The sequence below is a fragment of the Mytilus californianus genome, unplaced genomic scaffold, assembly GCF_021869535.1.
Source record: "Mytilus californianus isolate M0D057914Y unplaced genomic scaffold, xbMytCali1.0.p SCAF_6, whole genome shotgun sequence".
In the NCBI taxonomy this organism is placed as follows: domain Eukaryota; kingdom Metazoa; phylum Mollusca; class Bivalvia; order Mytilida; family Mytilidae; genus Mytilus; species Mytilus californianus.
The window spans coordinates 79,444,294-79,464,114 of record NW_026262712.1 but is presented as its reverse complement, the minus strand read 5'-3'; the positions used below and the strand labels follow the sequence as shown (position 1 = coordinate 79,464,114).

Here is a 19,821-nt window from a genome sequence, read left to right as displayed (position 1 = left end):
CATCGACAGTATTCAACCCAGAACTGTAGGCTACAGACACTGGCTTTTAAAATTATGTACCGTGTACCGTCTATTATTTCCATATGTAACTGAACAGTTGTCCTTTTGGTATCTGCACTGTGCCGAATGTTCATTGTTTTTTTTTAACTTTTACCACATATGGTGTCTGAGAATGCAATGGGTGAGGCTATGCACACATAAACTCGTCAAACAGGTCGTTCAAGCTATATGCACCATGTCTGGTATTTTCACTGTTTCTAAGTCATGAGTAGACAAGTATTGTCTGTGTGTGTATTTACTTTTGAGGAGTAGGTAGTTGATAGGTGTGTTGTGTTGCGCTGTCAAATATATTATTGTTATTCCTTGTTGTGTTTCATTCAAACCACGCGATCTAGGATTTTGTTATTTGACAAATTTGACCTTTCTTTATGTCAATTTTGGTCACATATAAATGAAGCTCCTAACGTTTTGACGTATATTTTTATATCATTGACATTCAAATGTTTAGGTTAAATAGAGCGTTCCTGATAAAGGGATGTAAACAATTTAAGAGCTTCTGACGCAGTTTTTGTTTATGAGTTTATGTTATTTTCATATTGAAGTTTTTAGTTATTTATACCCGTCTTAATAAGTCTTCCCACTGGCATAGTAGCCACTTTCTAATTTGGTACACATGCTCCTTGATTATTAGGCACACGACTGACAGTTCAATCAGTTCTTGAACTAGGGATTAAAACTACTGTAGTTTGCTTACAAGGTGTGACTCTTTGGGGTCTAAGCGTGATGCAGGATTGGCTAATTTTTTGTAAGCATGACATGTAAAAGTCAAATTATTAAGCGCGAAAACGAGAAACGAAATCAGGCGGGACACGTGAAATTACAAGCGTTTGCATGACTAAGATAAGTGGATTACGGGAATCTGACAAAACAACAAGCGGGATCCTTTATCAACCCCTCCCCTTTTTCAAATAAACCCATAAAAGTACACAATGTACATGTAATGGAAGGCCGTACGATGTCCTATAATAGTTAATTTCTGTGTCATTTGGTCTCGTGTGAAGAATTGTCTCATTGGCAATCATACCACATTTTTTTTTATATATCAATACCATGAGAGTTGTAAAACATTGCTGAAATAATCTCAAGGAATTAAAAGTTATGCCGACTGGTCACGCACGTAGTAATAATGGTGACAGGTACCGATTATCTGGTTGTCTGCATATTTATATTATAAAATATTAGCTGCTCGACACAACATGAAGCCTTTTTGAACGTGTTCGCTTCACTCACTCGACAAAAAGCTCGAAAAATATTCAAATGCTCACCAAACGCTTTCAGGCTTACCATCTAGTCAAGTTCATTGAAAACCACCAGTTAGTTGATAGCTAATGAGACATCTCTCCACAATAGACTAGAGACCAAATGACACAGACATTACATTACTTTTAAATGTATCCAAGTAGGAACTGTGATACAACTGCGACCACACTTACGATTTCATTAGTAAGTAAAGTCAGTTTATAAGAAGTTGCATCTGAATTATCGTAAGTTTGGTTTGAATTTTATCGAGTATGTCAAGAGCCTTGTCATAATATTTCAACAACCCGCGTATCAATTAGAGGTGTCCATCTAGTTTCTGCTACCGTTTTCAATGGTTAAACAGACCTTCTTCTAGATCATACATCAAATCAAGTCAGTCAACGGCGGCTTGGCCTTCTTTTATCATTACAAGTTTCATGATATTTTTATGCTTACTCGAAGCACTGATGAACCATTTAATTTTTTCTATAAATGTATAATTGTATTAAATACAGCAGATTGACAACTGTTACCAACGACTAGATTTGTACAGTGAATAGAATAGAAATATCAAACTTTAATGGAAAAATAAGGCCAACCCGACGTTGAAATTGATTTGGCGTATGACCAAAAAAAGGTCTATTCAAAAGTTAAACCATAATAAAAGGTTACTGCCAACGATAACAGAAACTAGATGGACATCACGAAATGATACATTACCTGGTTGTTAAAATACTATGACAAGGTTCTGGACATACTCGATGAAATCCAAAACCAAGTTGTCGTGTACCACAGTTCCTTCTAGGATACTTTAAAAGACCTTTGTCAACAGAACTTCAGTCTAAAAACTGTTCTTTCGTTGAAGCACACGTACAATCAAGTACACTAGCTAGTTTTTTTTCGAATTACGCAACATAAATCGAATGCAGCAGCTGAAAACGTATAACAGCATTTCTGGATAACCATTTTTATCCCACTTGTTGATCATATCACCAAACACCAAAATGACAGATTTCCAGACGACATTAAGCCAATATTTTATAGATTCTTCCTACTTCCATGGTATTTCTGAAATTTAACAGACGACATTCTAGACATCATTGTTGATAAATAATAAAATGACATCCCTGGTGACTACTCCAAGAGGTTCACAGGTTGAAAACTCTGAACACTTTAAAGGACATGAGACCAAGTTGTACCATAGAACAAGCGTTTACACATACGCAGTTCTACCAAAAGATAAGACAAATACTGTTGCTTCTGTAAGCATTGTCTTTCTGATCTTTCAGTTGTGAGCGATCGTTTCTGCACTGAGGCGACTAAAAATATGGCACAATCAACCGAAGGTAGACTGTGTGGTCTAGCTATGCTATATCAACCTAGAAATGACGATATTGGTCAGACCATAGAATATAATAGCCAGATATAATAGCCATATCTATGGCTATCATGTGGCTATTATATCTATGGTCAGACTGAATGTGTGGGAATTTTGAATAGTTGGGACTCATCAGGTCACAGAATAGTAAAAAGCCTTTGACAAATTATAATTAAAAACTACCATGCAATGATCATAATTAATTCATCAAATTTTTAAATGTGAATTTGAGATGAATATAAAATAATAATACAAATTATGTTGTGTATTTTTACTTTTTAAGTTAGAAAATGTTTCTTTGAAACCAAGTCAAAATATCTCAGTAATAATCTCCAAAAACGAGATAAATAATGAAAAAATTGCTAAGCTATTAACAAGACCCCCGCCTATAATCTACTGCCTGCTCTTAAACAATGTTTTAAAGACCAATTGACGGTCAACCTTTTGGATAAGTTTTCTTATAATTTACCATTAAAGTATTTTAAAAGACGTTACCTTGAATATATCATGTATGTACGTATTCCAATCTCTCTACATCAAATGAGTAACATACAATCAACTTGAGATTAGGAAATCCCACTTTCTAATTTTAGATAATATATGTTCTATTTTAAAAACAAAAATTACCGGCTATGATATAAATACGATATACAAGATTAATTTAAATAGAAACAGATATTCCAGTTTACAAACTGAAACGTGAAAGAATAACAGAAATTATTATGTGATAAGATATTCTATAATAATTAAATAAATTACATAGGCGGATCCAAAAGAGGGCTGGGGTGCCCAGCCCCCCCCCCCCCCCCCGTTTTGTGGAGAAAAAAATTGGTTGCTTATATAGGGAATAACTGAAGCTGCTCTTTTCAAATTACATTGTATGAAACTCCGTAAAACTGGTTAGGAGAGTTGATTCTGTTTTTGATCATCGACAGTATTCAACCGAGGGCTGACGAACCTAGCTTTCGAAATTATGTACCGTCTTTTATTTCCATATGTAGCTAAGCTGTTGTCTTTTAGGTATCTGCACTGTGCAGGATTTTACTTTTACCACATATGGTCTAATAATGCAATGGGGGAGGTTATGCACACGTACAACTCGTTAATCAGTTCATTCGTCATTCAAGCTATCAACACCATGTCCGTTATTTTCACTCTTTCTATAAGTCATGAGTTGTCAATTATTGTTTGCGTGTGTATTTACTTTGGAGGAGTCGGTTGTTGATTGGTGTGGTCCGTAAAATATATTTTTGTAATTCCTTGTTGTGTATCATTCAAGCCACTTGATCTCGGATTTTGTAATTTGTAGCAAATTCACGGTCTTGCATGCCGTTTTTTTTTTTTTTTTTACATCTTTTAAATTAATTTGGCGCACGGATTCTAGTGTGCTAAGTGTTTAAGTATCTTTAATTTATTCATCTGAAACTATAAGGCTTTAACTCTGAGGCAAAGTTGACCTTGCTTTATGTCAACTTTGGTCATATAAATGAAGCTCCTAACGTTTCTACGTATTTGTATATATATCCCTGGCTTTCAAATGTTTAGGTAAGAGCGTTCCTGACAAAGGAAAGTAAAAAGAAAAGTTTCGGATGCACGAAATATATAAAATACTATTTGTCATATTGTGTCTTTAATTGTTTTATATCCGTCTCAACAACTCCACCCACTGACACAGTAGCAACTTTCCCACTTGATTAACATGCTCCTTGATTATAAGGCACGTGACTGACAGTTCAATCAGTTCGCGAACTAGCGATCAAAGACTTTGCTTACTACTATATATAGTTGAAGGCTCAATACCATGAAAATCGTGACAATTTACTGAAAAACAATCTCAAGGAATCCAAAAGACTACAAAACAAATGAGCTAAACATGCTCTTGCAGGAATTGAATGGTTGTCGTTGTTTGCTGTATTTCATATTTGCTTTCCGTTAATTGTTTTGTATATAAATCAGGCGATTTTTCTTGTTTGAACTTTTTTTACATTTGTCATGTCGGGACCTTTCATAGTTTGCTATGCGGTATGGGTTTTGCTCATTGTTGAATGCCGTACAGTGACCTATTTTAAAAATAACATGTCATTTGATCTCTGATGGCAGTTTTTTTTTTGGCTTCTATGAAAATGAATTATTCTATAATTGTCTGCAGCCTGATAATAACGAGTTGTAGCATGCAAGCGATAATCATTTGTTACATTCGCCGTGCAACCACTTCATATAAAAATAAGAAGATGTGGTATGATTGCCAATGAGACAAATCTCCACAAGAGACCAGAGACCAAATGACACAGAAATTAACAACTATAGGTCACCGCACATCCTTCAACAATGAGTAAAACCATACCGCATAGTCAGCTATTAAAGACTACCGAAAGATAAATGTAAAACAATTCAAACGAAAAAACTAACGGCCTGATTTATATACAAAATATTAAACGAAAAACAAATGTGATATACAGCAACACACGACAACCTCTGATTTACAGGCTCTTTATCATGTTTGCAAACAGTTTAACTTTTTCAACACTCATTGTACAAGGAAATGTGTTTGTAAAAGTTTTCTTGGCTTCTATGTAAGTGAATGGTTTTATATTTGGTATGCAGCTTGATAAAACTGAGTTGTAGTGTGGAAGTAATTTTTAATTAAGAATTGAATGCTTCTTTTTGTAAATTCATTGGGGTGTAAAAGCGTTGACCGAAGTACATTTTGGATGAAGCGCGGAAGCGCTTCATTCTAAAAATGTGCGCACGGTCAACGCTTTTGCAACCCTATGAAATTACAAAAAGAAGCATTCAATACTTATAATTACATTTTTTTTAGCTAGGATCATGAAAACACGATTTCTATCAAGTTTTTATTTAATTTACCTGTGCACTTTATTGTGGGACCTAGAGTCATCATGAATGTTAAATTTCATTGTGTAATGAATGTCGATTTCAGAAAGACGCGAGATTGCTGTTAGCCAATCAAAAAATGCCGATAGATTGAAATTTTACAACACTCATTGTACAACAAAATTTTCTTCAAAGTTTCTTAGCTTCAATGATTTTAGGGAATGTTTAGTTGTGCTTCAGTATATATATTACCTTAATCAATTGCATGCAGCGAAGCAGGTCCAGACATGGTATTGGTATTGTTAGACGGTGATGTTCATTTGGTCCCTTCTTAGTACGATAAGTCTATTTCCTAACTCGTTCGCTATGCTCGTCTCTGTAATGACATTTTAGATTTGAATGAACTTAATCCATGTATAGAATTTAATCTACTAGTTTTATTCACCAAACGAGGGCCCAAAGAGGGCGGCCTAGAACACATAAATAACTGATAGATCAATTAATTGTTGGTGTTTAGCGCCACTTTCAGTTCTATTGACTATATCGTGGTGTTCAGTTTGTATTGCTTGAAGAACTCGGAGTATCCGGAGAGAACCACCAAGCTTCGACAGGAAAACTGACAATCCTATTTACTTGCAGGGTTCGGACGACATACTATTATGAACAGATATATCATGTTATGGAGGGGTATTTACGAAAAATACCAGTCAAGGGACTGGAAAATTTCCCAAGCCGCTGTTTAATTACACCGAATAGATTTTGATTGAAAATGTCTGTAAAAGTGAATGGAAATCGTAGTACCGTGGGAAGTATACATGTACTTATATACGCGTTTGTGCTTCTTTTTTTTTGTAAAGTCATGGTATCTATGTATATAAACGTCATTGTTTTTCCATCATTAAATCGTTCATTTGTATAGACGTCTTTTTTCACTTTATATGTATATAACTGACATTTTTGTTTGCAGTTTTCGGTTTAACCAACTCAATCACTAGTGCTTAACCTAAGTTGGTCCCCTCCGTAAAATATCTAGTATGCCTTTGGAATATACAAATATTAATGTCAAGAATTTCAATAACGGCCGGGAAACAGACTATGCTTAACCATGTTGTCTAAATAATCGGGATATATTAAGAAAGGTTCCATATAATTTTAGCGTGGAAGAGGCTCGCGAGGGTAAAAAAAGAATATCCAAAATGGCAAATACCACGGCAGATATGGGAATTTGAGGCAAATTCACCGGCAGTGGTGAAAAACAGGTAAATTCGTTTGAAATGAGGAAAAATTGTTAGAATATGCGAAAAATATACTGGCTAACAACCAACCAAAATCCGGCATTCTTAAAGAAGGTGTAATCATAAAATAAATATTATATTGACATTGAACCAACTGTACCAGAAAAGCGTTGTGTGACATTAAGTATTTACAGAAGGCATATATAATATATTAATTTGATGAATTAAAGTGAAGTTTCTACAAAATACTATTGAAAGCAAACATATCAGTACAACATGATGGAATATATGTCAATTTGTTCTTATTGGCGACAGTACATGCTCTGTTGAGCAGGCCATTAAATGCTTCATCTGCATTTTCAGGTATTTCTAAAAAAGATGTAGCTAGTGCGATAGCTCGATGGTGCACTTCAACGAAAGATCATAGATTTCAGACTGTAGTTCTGTGGACAAAGGTCTTCTTTTAAATGTATCCAAGTAGGAACTGCATGTGATACAACTGCGACCACAATTACAATTTCATTAGTAAGTAAAGTCAGTTTTATAAGAAGTTGCATCTGAGTTATCGTAAGTTTGGTTTGAATTTTATCGAGTATGTCAAGAGCCTTGTCATAATATTTCAACAACCCGCGTATCAATTAGAGATGTCCATCTAGTTTCTGCTTCCGTTTTCAATGGTTAAATAGACATTCTTCTAGATCATACATCAAATCAAGTCAGTCAACGGCGGCTTGGCCTTCTTTTTTCATTACAAGTTTCATGATATTTTTTACTTACTCGAAGCACTGATGAACCATTTATTTTTTTCTATAAATGTATAATTGTAATAAATATAGCAGACTGACAACTGTTTCCAACGACTAGATTTGTACAGTGAATAGAATAGAAATATCAAACTTTAATGGAAAATGAAGGCCAACCCGACGTTGAAGTTGATTTGACGTATGAACAAAAAAGGTCTATTCAAAAGTTAAACCATAATAAAAGGTTACTGCCAACGATAACAGAAACTAGATGGACATCATGAAATGATACATTACCTGGTTGTTAAAATACTATGACAAGGTTCTGGACATACTCGATGAAATCCAAAACCAAGCTGTCGTGTCCCACAGTTCCTTCTAGGATACTTTAAAAGACCTTTGTCGACAGAACTTCAGTCTAAAAACTGTTCTTTCGTTGAAGCACACGTACAATCAAGTACACTAGCTAGTTTTTTTTCGAAATACGCAGCATAAATCGAATGCAGCAGCTGAAAACGTATAACAGCATTTCTGGATAACCATTTTTATCCAACTTGTTGATCATATCACCAAACATCTAAAATGACAGATTTCCAGACGACATTAAGCCAATATTTCATAGATTCTGCTTACTTCCATGGTATTTTCGAAATTTAACAGACGACATTCTAGACATCATTGTTGATAAATATTAAAATGACATCCCTGGTGACTACTCAAAGAGGTTCACAGGTTGAAAACTCTGAACACTTTAAAGGACATGAGACCAAGTTGTACCATAGAACAAGCGATTACACATACGCAGTTCTACCAAAAGATAAGACAAATACTGTTGCTACTGTAAGCATTGTCTTTCTGATCTTTCAGTTGTGAGCGATCGTTTCTGCACTGAGGCAACTAAAAATATGACACAATCAACCGAAGGTAGACTGTGTGGTCTAGCTATGCTATATAAACCTAGAAATGACGATGTTTGTCAGACCATAGAATATAATAGCCAGATATAATATCCATATCTATGGCTATCATGTGGCTATTATATCTATGGTCAGACTGAATGTGTGGGAATTTTGAATCGTTGGAACTCATCAGGTCACAGAAAAGTAAAAATAGCCTTTGACAAATTATAATTAAAAACTACCATGCAATGATCATAATTAATTCATCAAATTTTTAAATGTGAATTTGAAATGAATATAAAATAATACTACCAATTATGTTGTGTATTTTTACTTTTTAAGTTAGAAAATGTTTCTTTGAAACCAAGTCAAAATATCTCAGTAAAAATCTCCAAAAAACGAGATAAATAATGAAAAAAATTGCTAAGCTTTTAACAAGACCCCCGCCTAATCTACTGCCTGCTCTTAAACAATGTTTTAAAGACCAATTGACGGTCAACCTTTTAGATACGTTTTCTTATAATTTACCATTAAAGTATTTTAAAAGACGTTACCTTGAATATATCATGTAAGTATTGCAGTCTCTCTACATCAAATGAGTAGCATACAATCAAGATTAGGAAATCCCACTTTCTAATTTTAGATAATATATGTTCTATTTAAAAAACAAAAATTACCGGCTTTGATATAAATACGATATACAAGATTAATTTAAATAGAAACAGATATTCCAGTTTACAAACTGAAACTAGAAATACCTGGGAAATAATAACTGAAATTATTATGTGATAATATATTCTATAATTAAATAAATTACATAGGCGGATCCAAAAGGGGGCTGGGTGCCCACCCCCCCCCCCCCACTCCGTTTTGTGGAAAAAAATTGCTTGCTTATATAGGGAATCACTGAAGCTGCTCTTTTCAAATTACATTGTATGAAACTCCGTAAAACTGGTTAGGAGAGTTGTTTCTGTTTTTGATCATCGACAGTATTCAACCGAGGGCTGTGACTGCAGAACCTAGCTTTCGAAATTATGTACCGTCTTTTATTCCCATATGTAGCTAAGCGGTTGTCTTTTAGGTATCTGCACTGTGCAGGATTTTACTTTTACCACATATGGTCTAATAATGCAATGGGGGAGGTTATGCACACGTACAACTCGTTAATCAGGTCATTCGTCATTGATCTCGGATTTTGTTATTTGTAGCAAATTCACGGTCTTGCATGCTGTATTTTTTTTTTATATCTTTTAAATTAATTTGGCGCACGGATTCTAGCGTGCTAAGTGTTTAAGTATCTTTAATTTATTCATCTGAAACTATAAGACTTTCAGTCTGAGGCAAAGTTAACCTTGCTTTTATGTCAACTTTGGTCATATAAATGAAACTCGTTTCTATGTACTTGTATATATATCCCTGGCTTTCAAATGTTTAGGTAAGAGCGTTCCTGACAAAGGAAAGTAGAAAGAAGAGTTTCGGATGCACGAAATATATAAAATACTATTTGTCATATTGAAGCTTTAATTGTTTTATATCCGTCTCAACAACTCCACCCACTGACACAGTAGCAACTTTCCCACTTGATTAACATGCTCCTTGATTATAAGGCACGTGACTGACCGTTCAATCAGTTTGCGAACTAGGGATCAAAGACTTTGCTTACTAGTATATGTAGTTGAAGGCTTAATACCATGAAAATCGTGACAATTTACTGAAAAACAATCTCAAGGAATTCAAAAGTCTACAAAACAAATGGGCTAAATTTAACATGCTCTTGCAGGAATTCAATGGTTGTCGTTGGTTGCTGTATTTCATATTTGCTTTCCGTTAATTGTTGTGTATATAAATCAGGCGATTTTTCTTGTTTGAACTTTTTTACATTTGTCATGTCGGGACCTTTCATAGTTTGCTATGCGGTATGGGTTTTGCTCATTGTTTAATGCCGTACGGTGACCTATTTTAAAAATAAAATGTAATTTGATCTCTGATTGCAGTTTTTTTGGCTTCTATGAAAGTGAATTATTCTATAATTGTCTGCAGCCTGATAATAACGAGTTGTAACATGTAAGCGATAATCATTTGTTACATTCGCCGTGCAACCACTTCATATAAAAATAAGAAGATGTGGTATGATTGCCAATGAGACAAATCTCCACAAGAGACCAAATGACACAGAAATTAACAACTATAGGTCACCGCACATCCTTCAACAATGAGTAAAACCCATACCGCATAGTCAGCTATAAAAGGCTATAAATGTAAAACAATTCAAACGAAAAAACTAACGGCCTGATTTATATACAAAATAATGAACGAATAAAATGCTTCGCCGAGCGCAGCCTGATACGACCGCAGAGGTTGAACCCTGAACAGTTGGGGCAAATTTGGACACAATATTCAAGCTTGATACTGTCTGAATTTGGATTGTGATCACATTTTTGACATAGTATATGTTTCTGACACAAAATAAATGTGGTCAAAGATCTTACGAATCTATTGAGCAATGAAACTTTTCAAAAATTTGAAATTTGAAAAATTTTGAAAAAAAATATGAACCCCTTAAAATAGTGGAAAAAAATTCCCCCCCCCCCCCATCTTTTTGAATCCCTTCTTAGAGCAATTACCCCCAAACTCAATCCCAGCCTTTCCTTTGTAGTATGGAACCTTGTAGTACAATTTCAGAGAGATCCATTCACTTAAACACAAGTTGTTGTCTGGAAACTAGAAAAATGTTTGTTTTTGGCCCTTTATTCCTCCATGTTTGGAGCAATTACCCCCAAACTCAATCCCAGACTTCCCTTTGTAATATGGAACCTTGTGGTGCAATGTCAGAGAGATCCATACACTCACATACAAGGTATTGTTTTTGGCCCCTTTTTGGCCCTTAATTCCTAAACTGTTGGCACCATAACCCCCAAAATGAATCCCAACCTTCTACTTGTGGTACTAAACATTGTGGTACAATGTTAGAGCAATCAAAATACTTATAACCAAGTTATTATCCTGAAACTAGTAAAATGCTTGTTTTGGGCCCCTTTTGGGCCCCTAATTCCAAATCGGTTGGGACCATCATCCCCAAAATCAAACCCAACCTTCCTTTTGTGGCATTGAACCATCTTAAAAAATTTCATAGAGATCCATTCACTTAAACTAAAGTTATTGTCCGCAAACCAAATGTGTCTTCGGACGACGACGCAGACGCAGACGACGACGCAGACGACGACGACATCATATACCATTATACGATCCCCAAAATTTTTTTGCGGTCGTATAAAAACAAATATGATATACAGCAACAAACGACAACCTCTGAATTACAGGCTCTTTATCATGTTTGCAAACAGTTTGATTTTTTCAACGCTCATTGTACAAGGAAATATGTTTGTATAATTTTTCTTGGCTTCTATGTAAGTGAATTGTTTTATATTTTGTATGCAGCTTGATGAAGTTGAGTTGTAGTGTGGAAGCATTTTCAATCAGCCGTGCAGGGAATTACGCACGGTATGCCGATAAATTTTACAACACTCATTGTACAACGAAAATTTTCTTCAAAGTTTCTTAGCTTCAATCATTTTAGGGAATGTTTAGTTGTGCTTCAGTATATATATTACCTTAATCAATTGCATGCAGCGAAGCAGGTCCAGACATGGTATTGGTATTGTTAGACGGTGATGTTCATTTGGTCCCTTCTTAGTACGATAAGTCTATTTCCTAACTCGTTCGCTATGCTCGTCTCTGTAATGACATTTTAGATTTGAATGAACTTAGTCCATGTATAGAATTTAACCTACTAGTTTTATTTACCAAACGAGGGCCCAAAGAGGGCGGCCTAGAACACATAAATAACTGACCGATCAATTAATTGTTGGTGTTTAACGCCACTTTCAGTTCTATTGACTATATCGTGGTGTTCAGTTTGTATTGCTTGAAGAACTCGGAGTATCCGAAGAGAACCACCAAGCTTCGACAGGAAAACTGACAATCCTATTTACTTGCAGGGTTCGGACGACATACTATTATGAACAGATATATCATGTTATGGAGGGGTATTTGCGAAAAATACCAGTCAAGAGACTGTGAAATTTCCCAAGCCGCTGTTTAATTACACCGAATAGATTTTGATTGAAACTGTCTGTACAAGTGAATGGAAATCGTAGTACCGTGGGAATTACACATGTACTTATATATACGCGTTGGTGTTATCTTTTTGTAACGTCATGGTCTCTTACGTGACGGTACCCAAATTGCACCTATTTTGACAGTTTTTTCACTTACGTTTATTTATGATCCAGGCAAAAGTTTCCATTCTGTGTTTATTTTGTAGATGTGTCATTATTTACTATAAACTCATCATATACAGTCCGCCAAAAGTTAAGCACCACCTATTTTTATTGCATCGAAATTTTTTTCATTTAAAAAAATCAGTCAATCCTCGAAAAAGAGAAAATGTTCATGTAGCAATTTTGCTAACATATACCATAAACAAACCATAGACTTAAGTTTGTTCACGTATGCAGGTTCTATGCATTTAAAATTTGCGTTCATAGAAATAGTGAAAATTACACAAATCAGAAATGGAATTTAAGTTTCACTGTGATTTTATTTTTTTACAACAATTAATTACCCAATATCATTAAAAGTCTCTACAAATAATCTTTGGTATGTTCGGCAAATTTAATGTCAATATTTGAGTCAATAGGATGTGTAACACCCTCTCTTCCGGTACAGATCCATAACAAGGAGTCTCAAACTCTGTACAAGCCTTCTGAACTTTAGTTGAGCAAATTTATTCCATTCAGCAACAATTGCGCTTCTTAAATCGCTAAGATTTTGCAAAGGTGGATCTCTGTGATTGAGATTTCTTCCAATGGCATCCCAGACATGTTCGATAGGGTTCATGTCTGAAGACACGGAAGGCCAAAAGATAGTGTCAATGGCTTCTTGCTCTTTGTACTCTTTGTACTCGGTTACAATCCTTGCCCTGTGTGGTCTAGCATTGTCGTACATGCGCAAGGGTCTTGAAGCAAGTGGAGGATTATCAAAATGAGGGACTACAATGTTTCTAAGCACCAAATCCCTGTATGTCTGTCCGTTCATGTTACCCTGCAGAATATGCATACCCACCTTACAACAGTATGAGAAGAAATCCCATACTGTAACACCACCAGCAACGTATGCAGTCGTTGGGCAAATGTTGTTTTGGTCATTTCCACGACAAACTCGTATTCTGCCGTCTATTGGTCGTAACAGAAACTGACTCTCATTTGACCAATGAACATTTTGCCAGCTTCTCATGTTCCAGCGTCGATGGTCATTAGCACTTTAAAACCTGATTATACGGTGCCTGGCTGTTAGGGCAGGTCTCTTGACAACACGACGTACTCTTAGGTAGCCTCTATGAAGTCGACGGACCAATATTCAAACACTAACATGACCACCTTGATGCCAGTGGTGTCTAAGTTGTGGGGCAGGAGTAAATGGGTTGGCTTTAGCACAACCAATAATGAGTCTGTCATCACGATCGGTAGTTAAACGGGGTCTTCCGGACCTTGGTCTATCATTTACAGTTCCTGTGTCAACATGACGTTGTAAAAATCTGACAATGCCGGTGTGTTTAACATTGAAATGGTTACCTATGCAACTAGTGCTCCTACCGGCATTTGACATGTCAATTGCTTGTCATGGTTTAGTCACATATAACTTACCCCTTGCCATATTTCACAGTAACTTGGTGAAGGTCAAATTTCACCTGTACGCGGGACAGTAGGAAGATGATTTAAAGGCATCGAAACAGTGTATTCGAAAAAGTGCAGATGACCTTTAATAAAAAATTGCCTGTCGTGTTTATCGGAGTTTATTTTTTTTGTCGTAATAAATTTTCTTAGTGTATGTTATAGGCAATTCATAACACCAAACATAAATATTGTTTTCGCAATAGTTAAAAAAATATTGCCAGTTATATTTAGGTGGTGCTTAACTTTTGGCGGACTGTATAGATACCAGGATTGAATTTTGTGTTTACGCCAGACGCGCGTTTCGTCTACAAAAGACTCATCAGTGACGCTCGAATCTATATGGTTCCACCAATATAATTTTGTATCTATATTGAATCCCAAATTGCAACCATGCTTAAATTCACATCCTTAAAAATCGAATAACAGATGTTTTGTTTTATTTCTTCAAATATTTAGAACAATTTGACATTAGTCCATGCTTACTTTTCATTTTTGAAGAAATGGATGCTTGTAACATATTTAAATTGCTCATTTTTTAAAGATGACATGCGACGTTTTCGTAGATTTACTCTTTCCAGTGAATGCTTAATCTGTTGATATGTACTGTGAACGTTTTGTGTATATTTAGATATATCTAATTTGTTGAAAGGCGTATATAGCTAAATGTCAAATCATAAAAATACAAATTATTTAGTCTCAAACAAAACTTGTAAGATTTCCGCAGCGATTTTTGTTTAATAGGTGCAATTTGGGTACTCGGCGCAATTTGGGTACTGTGACGTTATGTATAAACGTCATTGTTTTCCCATCATTAAATCGTTCATTTGTATAGACGTCTTTTTTTCACTTTATAAGTATATAACTAACATTTTTGTTTACAATTTACAGTTTTCGGTTTAACGCAATCACTAGTGCTTAACCTAGGTTGGTCCCCTACGAAAAATATCCAGTATGCCTTCGGAATATATAAATATTAATGTCAAGAATTTCAATAACGGCCGGGAAACAGACTATGCTTAAGGATGTTCGCTACTCTTGTTTTTCACTTTTTGTCAGATATCCTGAATCCTCTAGTTTTATCCATGTAGTGCCAATAAAAGTTTTGCCCACTGATCCTTACTTTTCTTTTCAGAATTTTATTGCATATAGTTTTAAAAGTAATTTTTGAAAATTTTATAAAATCCTTGTTATTTTTTCATAGTTTTTGAAAGGAAAAGTGTCAATGTTAAATGTATAAAAATCTAGAGAGAACTATTTCCCGCCAAATTTTCTATTGATTATATCTCGAAAACCAGAACACAGACCTAGTAATTTTTTTCTAATTTTTAAGTTTCCTTATTCATATTCTATCAATCTATAACAGTCTTTTAAAAACCTTGTTATTTTGAAACAGGGGAGCGAACATCCTTAACCATGTTGTCTTAATAATCGGGATAAATTAAGAAAGGTTCCGAATAATTTTGACGGGAAGAGGCTCGCGAGAGTAAAAAAGGAATATCCAAAATGGCAAATACCACGGCAGAGAGGGAATTTGAGGCAAATTCACCGGCAGTGGTGAAAAACAGGCAAATTCGTTTGAAATGAGGAAAAATTGTTAGAATATGCGAAAAATATACTGGCACTAACAACCAATCAAAATCCGGCATTCTTATATAAGGCGTAATCATAAAATAAATATTATGTTGACATTGAACCAACTGTACCAGAAAAGCGTTTTGTGACATTAAGTATTTACAGAAGGCATATGATTTTAATTTGATGAGTTAAAGTGAAGTTTCTACAAAATACTATTGAAAGTAAACATATCAGTACAACATGATGGAATATATGTCAATTTGTTCTTTTTGGCGACAGTACATGCTTTGTTGAGCAGGCCATTAAATGCTTCATCTGCATTTTCAGGTATTTCTAAAAAAAAAGATGTAGCTAGTGCGATAGCTCGAACGTGCACTTCAACGAATGATTACAAATTTCAGACTGTAGTTCTGTGGACAAAGGTCTTCTTTTAAATGTACCCAAGTAGGAACTGTGATACAACTGCGACCACACTTACGATTTAATTAGTAAGTACAGTCAGTTTATAAGAAGTTGCATCTGAGTTATCGTAAGTTTGGTTTGAATTTTAGCGAGTATGTCAAGAGCCTTGTCATAATATTTCAACAACCCGCGTATCAATTAGAGATGTCCATCCAGTTTCTGCTACCGGTTTCAATGGTTAAATAGACATTCTTCTAGATCATACATCAAATCAAGTCAGTCAACGGCGGCTTGGCCTTCTTTTTTCATTACAAGTTTCATGAAATTTTTTTGCTTACTCGAAGCACTGATGAACCATTTATTTTTTTCTATAAATGTATAATTGTAATAAATACAGCAGACTGACAACTGTTACAACGACTAGATTTGTACAGTGAATAGAATAGAAATATCAAACTTTAATGGAAAAAGAAGGTCAACCCGACGTTGACATTGATTTGACGTATGACCAAAAAAAGGTCTATTCAAAAGTTAAACCATAATAAAAGGTTACTGCCAACGATAACAGAAACTAGATGGACATCACGAAATGATACATTACCTGGTTGTTAAAATACTATGACAAGGTTCTGGACATACTCGATGAAATCCAAAACCAAGCTGTCGTGTCCCACAGTTCCTTCTAGGATACTTTAAAAGACCTTTGTCGACAGAACTTCAGCCTAAAAACTGTTCTTTCGTTGAAGCACACGTACAATCAAGTACACTAGCAAGTTTTTTTTTCGAAATACGCAGCATAAATCGAATGCAGCAGCTGAAAACGTATAACAGCATTTCTGGATAACCATTTTTATCCCACTTGTTGATCATATCGGCAAACACCTAAATGACAGTTTTCCAGACGACAATAAGCCAATATTTTATAGATTCTTCTTACTTCCATGGTATTTCCGAAATTTAACAGACGACATTCTAGACATCATTGTTGATAAATATTAAAATGACATCCCTTGTGACTACTCCAAGAGGTTCACAGGTTGAAAACTCTGAACACTTTAAAGGACATGAGACCAAGTTGTACCACAGAACAAGCGATTACACATACGCAGTTCTACCAAAAGATAAGACAAATACTGTTGCTTCTGTAAGCATTGTCTTTCTGATCTTTCAGTTGTGAGCGATCGTTTGTGCACTGAGGCGACTACAAATATGGCACAATCAACAGAAGGTACATGTAGACTGTGTGGTCTAGCTATGCTATATAAACCTAGAAATGACAATGTAATAGCCATATCTATGGCTATCATGTGGCTATTATATCTATGGTCAGACTGAATGTGTGGGAATTTTGAATCGTTGGGACTCATCAGGTCACAGAAAAGTAAAACTAGCCTTTGACAAATTATAACGAAAAACTACCAACATGACCAATGATCATAATTAATTCATCAAATTTTTAAATGTGAATCTGAAATGAATATAAAATAATACTACCAATTATGTTGTGTATTTTTACTTTTTAAGTTAGAAAATGTTTCTTTGAAACCAAGTCAAAATATCTCCGTAAAAATCTCCAAAAACGAGATAAATAATGAAAAAATTGCTAAGCTTTTAACAAGACCCCGCCTAATCTACTGCCTGCTCTTAAACAATGTTTTAAAGACCAATTGACGGTCAACCTTTTAGATACGTTTTCAAGCTTATAATTTACCATTAAAGTATTTTAAAAGACGTTACCTTGAATATATCATGTAAGTATTGCAGTCTTTCTACATCAAAAGAGTAGCATACAATCAAGATTAGGAAATCCCACTTTCTAATTTTAGATAATATATGTTCTATTTTAAAAACAAAAATTACCGGCTTTGATATAAATACGATATACAAGATTAATTTAAATAGAAACAGATATTCCAGTTTACAAACTCAAACTAGAAATAATAACAGAAATTATTATGTGATAACATATTCTATAATAAAATAAATAACATAGGCGGATCCAACCAGCCCCCCCCCCCTCCACCGTTTTGTGGAAAACATTTGGTTGCTTATATAGGGAATCACATGAGCGGACCCCCCTTTAGGTCAGTAAATGTCCCCCCTCCCTCTTATATAAAGTTCTGTTTCCACCACTGAATAATCTTTTATCTTAATATATCTAGCTCATATCGACATCAAATCAAATCAAATAATTGTATTTCCTAATTAAAGGGCCTCTATGGGCGCAACAATTACAAACAAGAAAACAGTAAAAAGACAAACATGTATATGTCGTGTACATTTTGTACAAGTAATTACTTGCATGGTGCCATCATACAAATTATAATTGTACAAATCATACAAGTTATAATTGTACAAATGCATTTTTTATTGGAAAAAGATAATAACTTGTACAAATATTATTCTACCCTGACCTATTTAAATCAATTATTCTATATTTTGAAGAGAATTTTTTTTTTCAAAATATAAATGAAACACTTTCAAAATATGATAAAAAAATTAAAATAACAAACCAAAAAAATTTCTAAAAAACATTTAACAAAATATTTACAGATTGACAATACATTGATGAAAAGTCGACCTACACTATCTATATACATATATTTTTGATATTTTGTACCAGAAAAGCTCAACAGGAAGTGCCAGTAAAAGAAATTTCTCGCTTAACCATTTGGTTCAGATTTGATAGTTTACCTGACGTGACAGCGTTTTTGGATAGAGCTGGTGCGATTTTTTAAAATTTGCATTATTTGTGTAAAAGAAATGCACTACGAAATAACTGTGTGATTTTCTAGGGCCAAATGATAGAAATGTCATAGAAACCGAAGTTTTTTAAGTAAATGTTTAAAATGTCGACCCCATTTATCTTTAAATTTAGCACATAATGGTATATCTTTTATTATATATTCGATTGGCAGTTGCGTAGCAAGGCATTTTATATAAAAATTTATGTTGTCTTTCTTTAGTTTTATGTACTGTTGTCTGTCTTTTATTAGTTTTTCGTCTTTTGTCATAACATGGTCAGTTTTTCTTCAACTGATTAGTTTGAATAACCCTTTGGTATCTTTATCTTTTAAATTTAGATTTAGGACTTTTTTCATGTTGATTTCATTGTGTTGATTTGTAATCTAAATGATCCTTTGTTTAAAAGAAAAATGTTCAAACCAGTTACTTTAGAATTGTTGGGTAAACAAATCTATCAACAAATAATCGAAACTTTATAAAAATAGTAAAAAAAAAGCAAGCTATATTAATCATTTTAACTTCATATAATTTTCACACCTTTTTACGGGAAAATTTCGTTAATGAACGCAGAGACATATAAATACATTTAGTATATCTATGTCTCTGATGAACGCATGAAATAATAAATTTTCATAAATGGTCAGGATAACATAAAAATCATATGATGACAAGAAAAGGTATTTTATTCCAGCAGATACTAAATTGCTTTATCTTCAATTACGAGTCAACAATAACGCATTACAATTGCACGTATGCTTTGAACAGTTCCTTTAATTTTTTTGGATAAAAATATTTTCCCCTCCTAAATTCATGTGCACGTCCGGGCGTTTTGACGTACAATCGTAGACAGCGCCTGATTGGACTATTATTTTGAAACCACTGTATTGACTTTTTGTATATATGTTTTGTAAATAGATGCATATTCATGTACATATTTTGCACTCTCTCTGTACCTATGTATCTGCAATGGTTATG

At 34.4% G+C, this 19,821-nt stretch overlaps 1 protein-coding gene across 4 annotated transcripts in view; it reads right to left on the bottom strand.

The window, feature by feature from the left end:
- Positions 1-17,884, bottom strand: part of LOC127707001 (RNA-binding protein RO60-like) — a 40,726-nt gene extending 22,842 nt beyond the window's left edge. The window contains exons 1-3 of one of the 4 annotated variants that reach the window (XM_052211765.1): positions 17,839-17,884; positions 12,001-12,124; positions 5,765-5,888 (exon numbers count right to left, since the gene is read on the bottom strand). The gene's annotated coding sequence lies outside the window, so the exon portion shown is untranslated. Of the gene's footprint in view, positions 1-5,764; positions 5,889-8,943; positions 8,995-12,000; positions 12,125-17,838 lie in introns of those variants that run through there. The other 3 variants (XM_052211768.1, XM_052211767.1, XM_052211764.1) reach the window with 3 other exon arrangements.
- Positions 17,885-19,821: the final 1,937 nt, after the last annotated feature.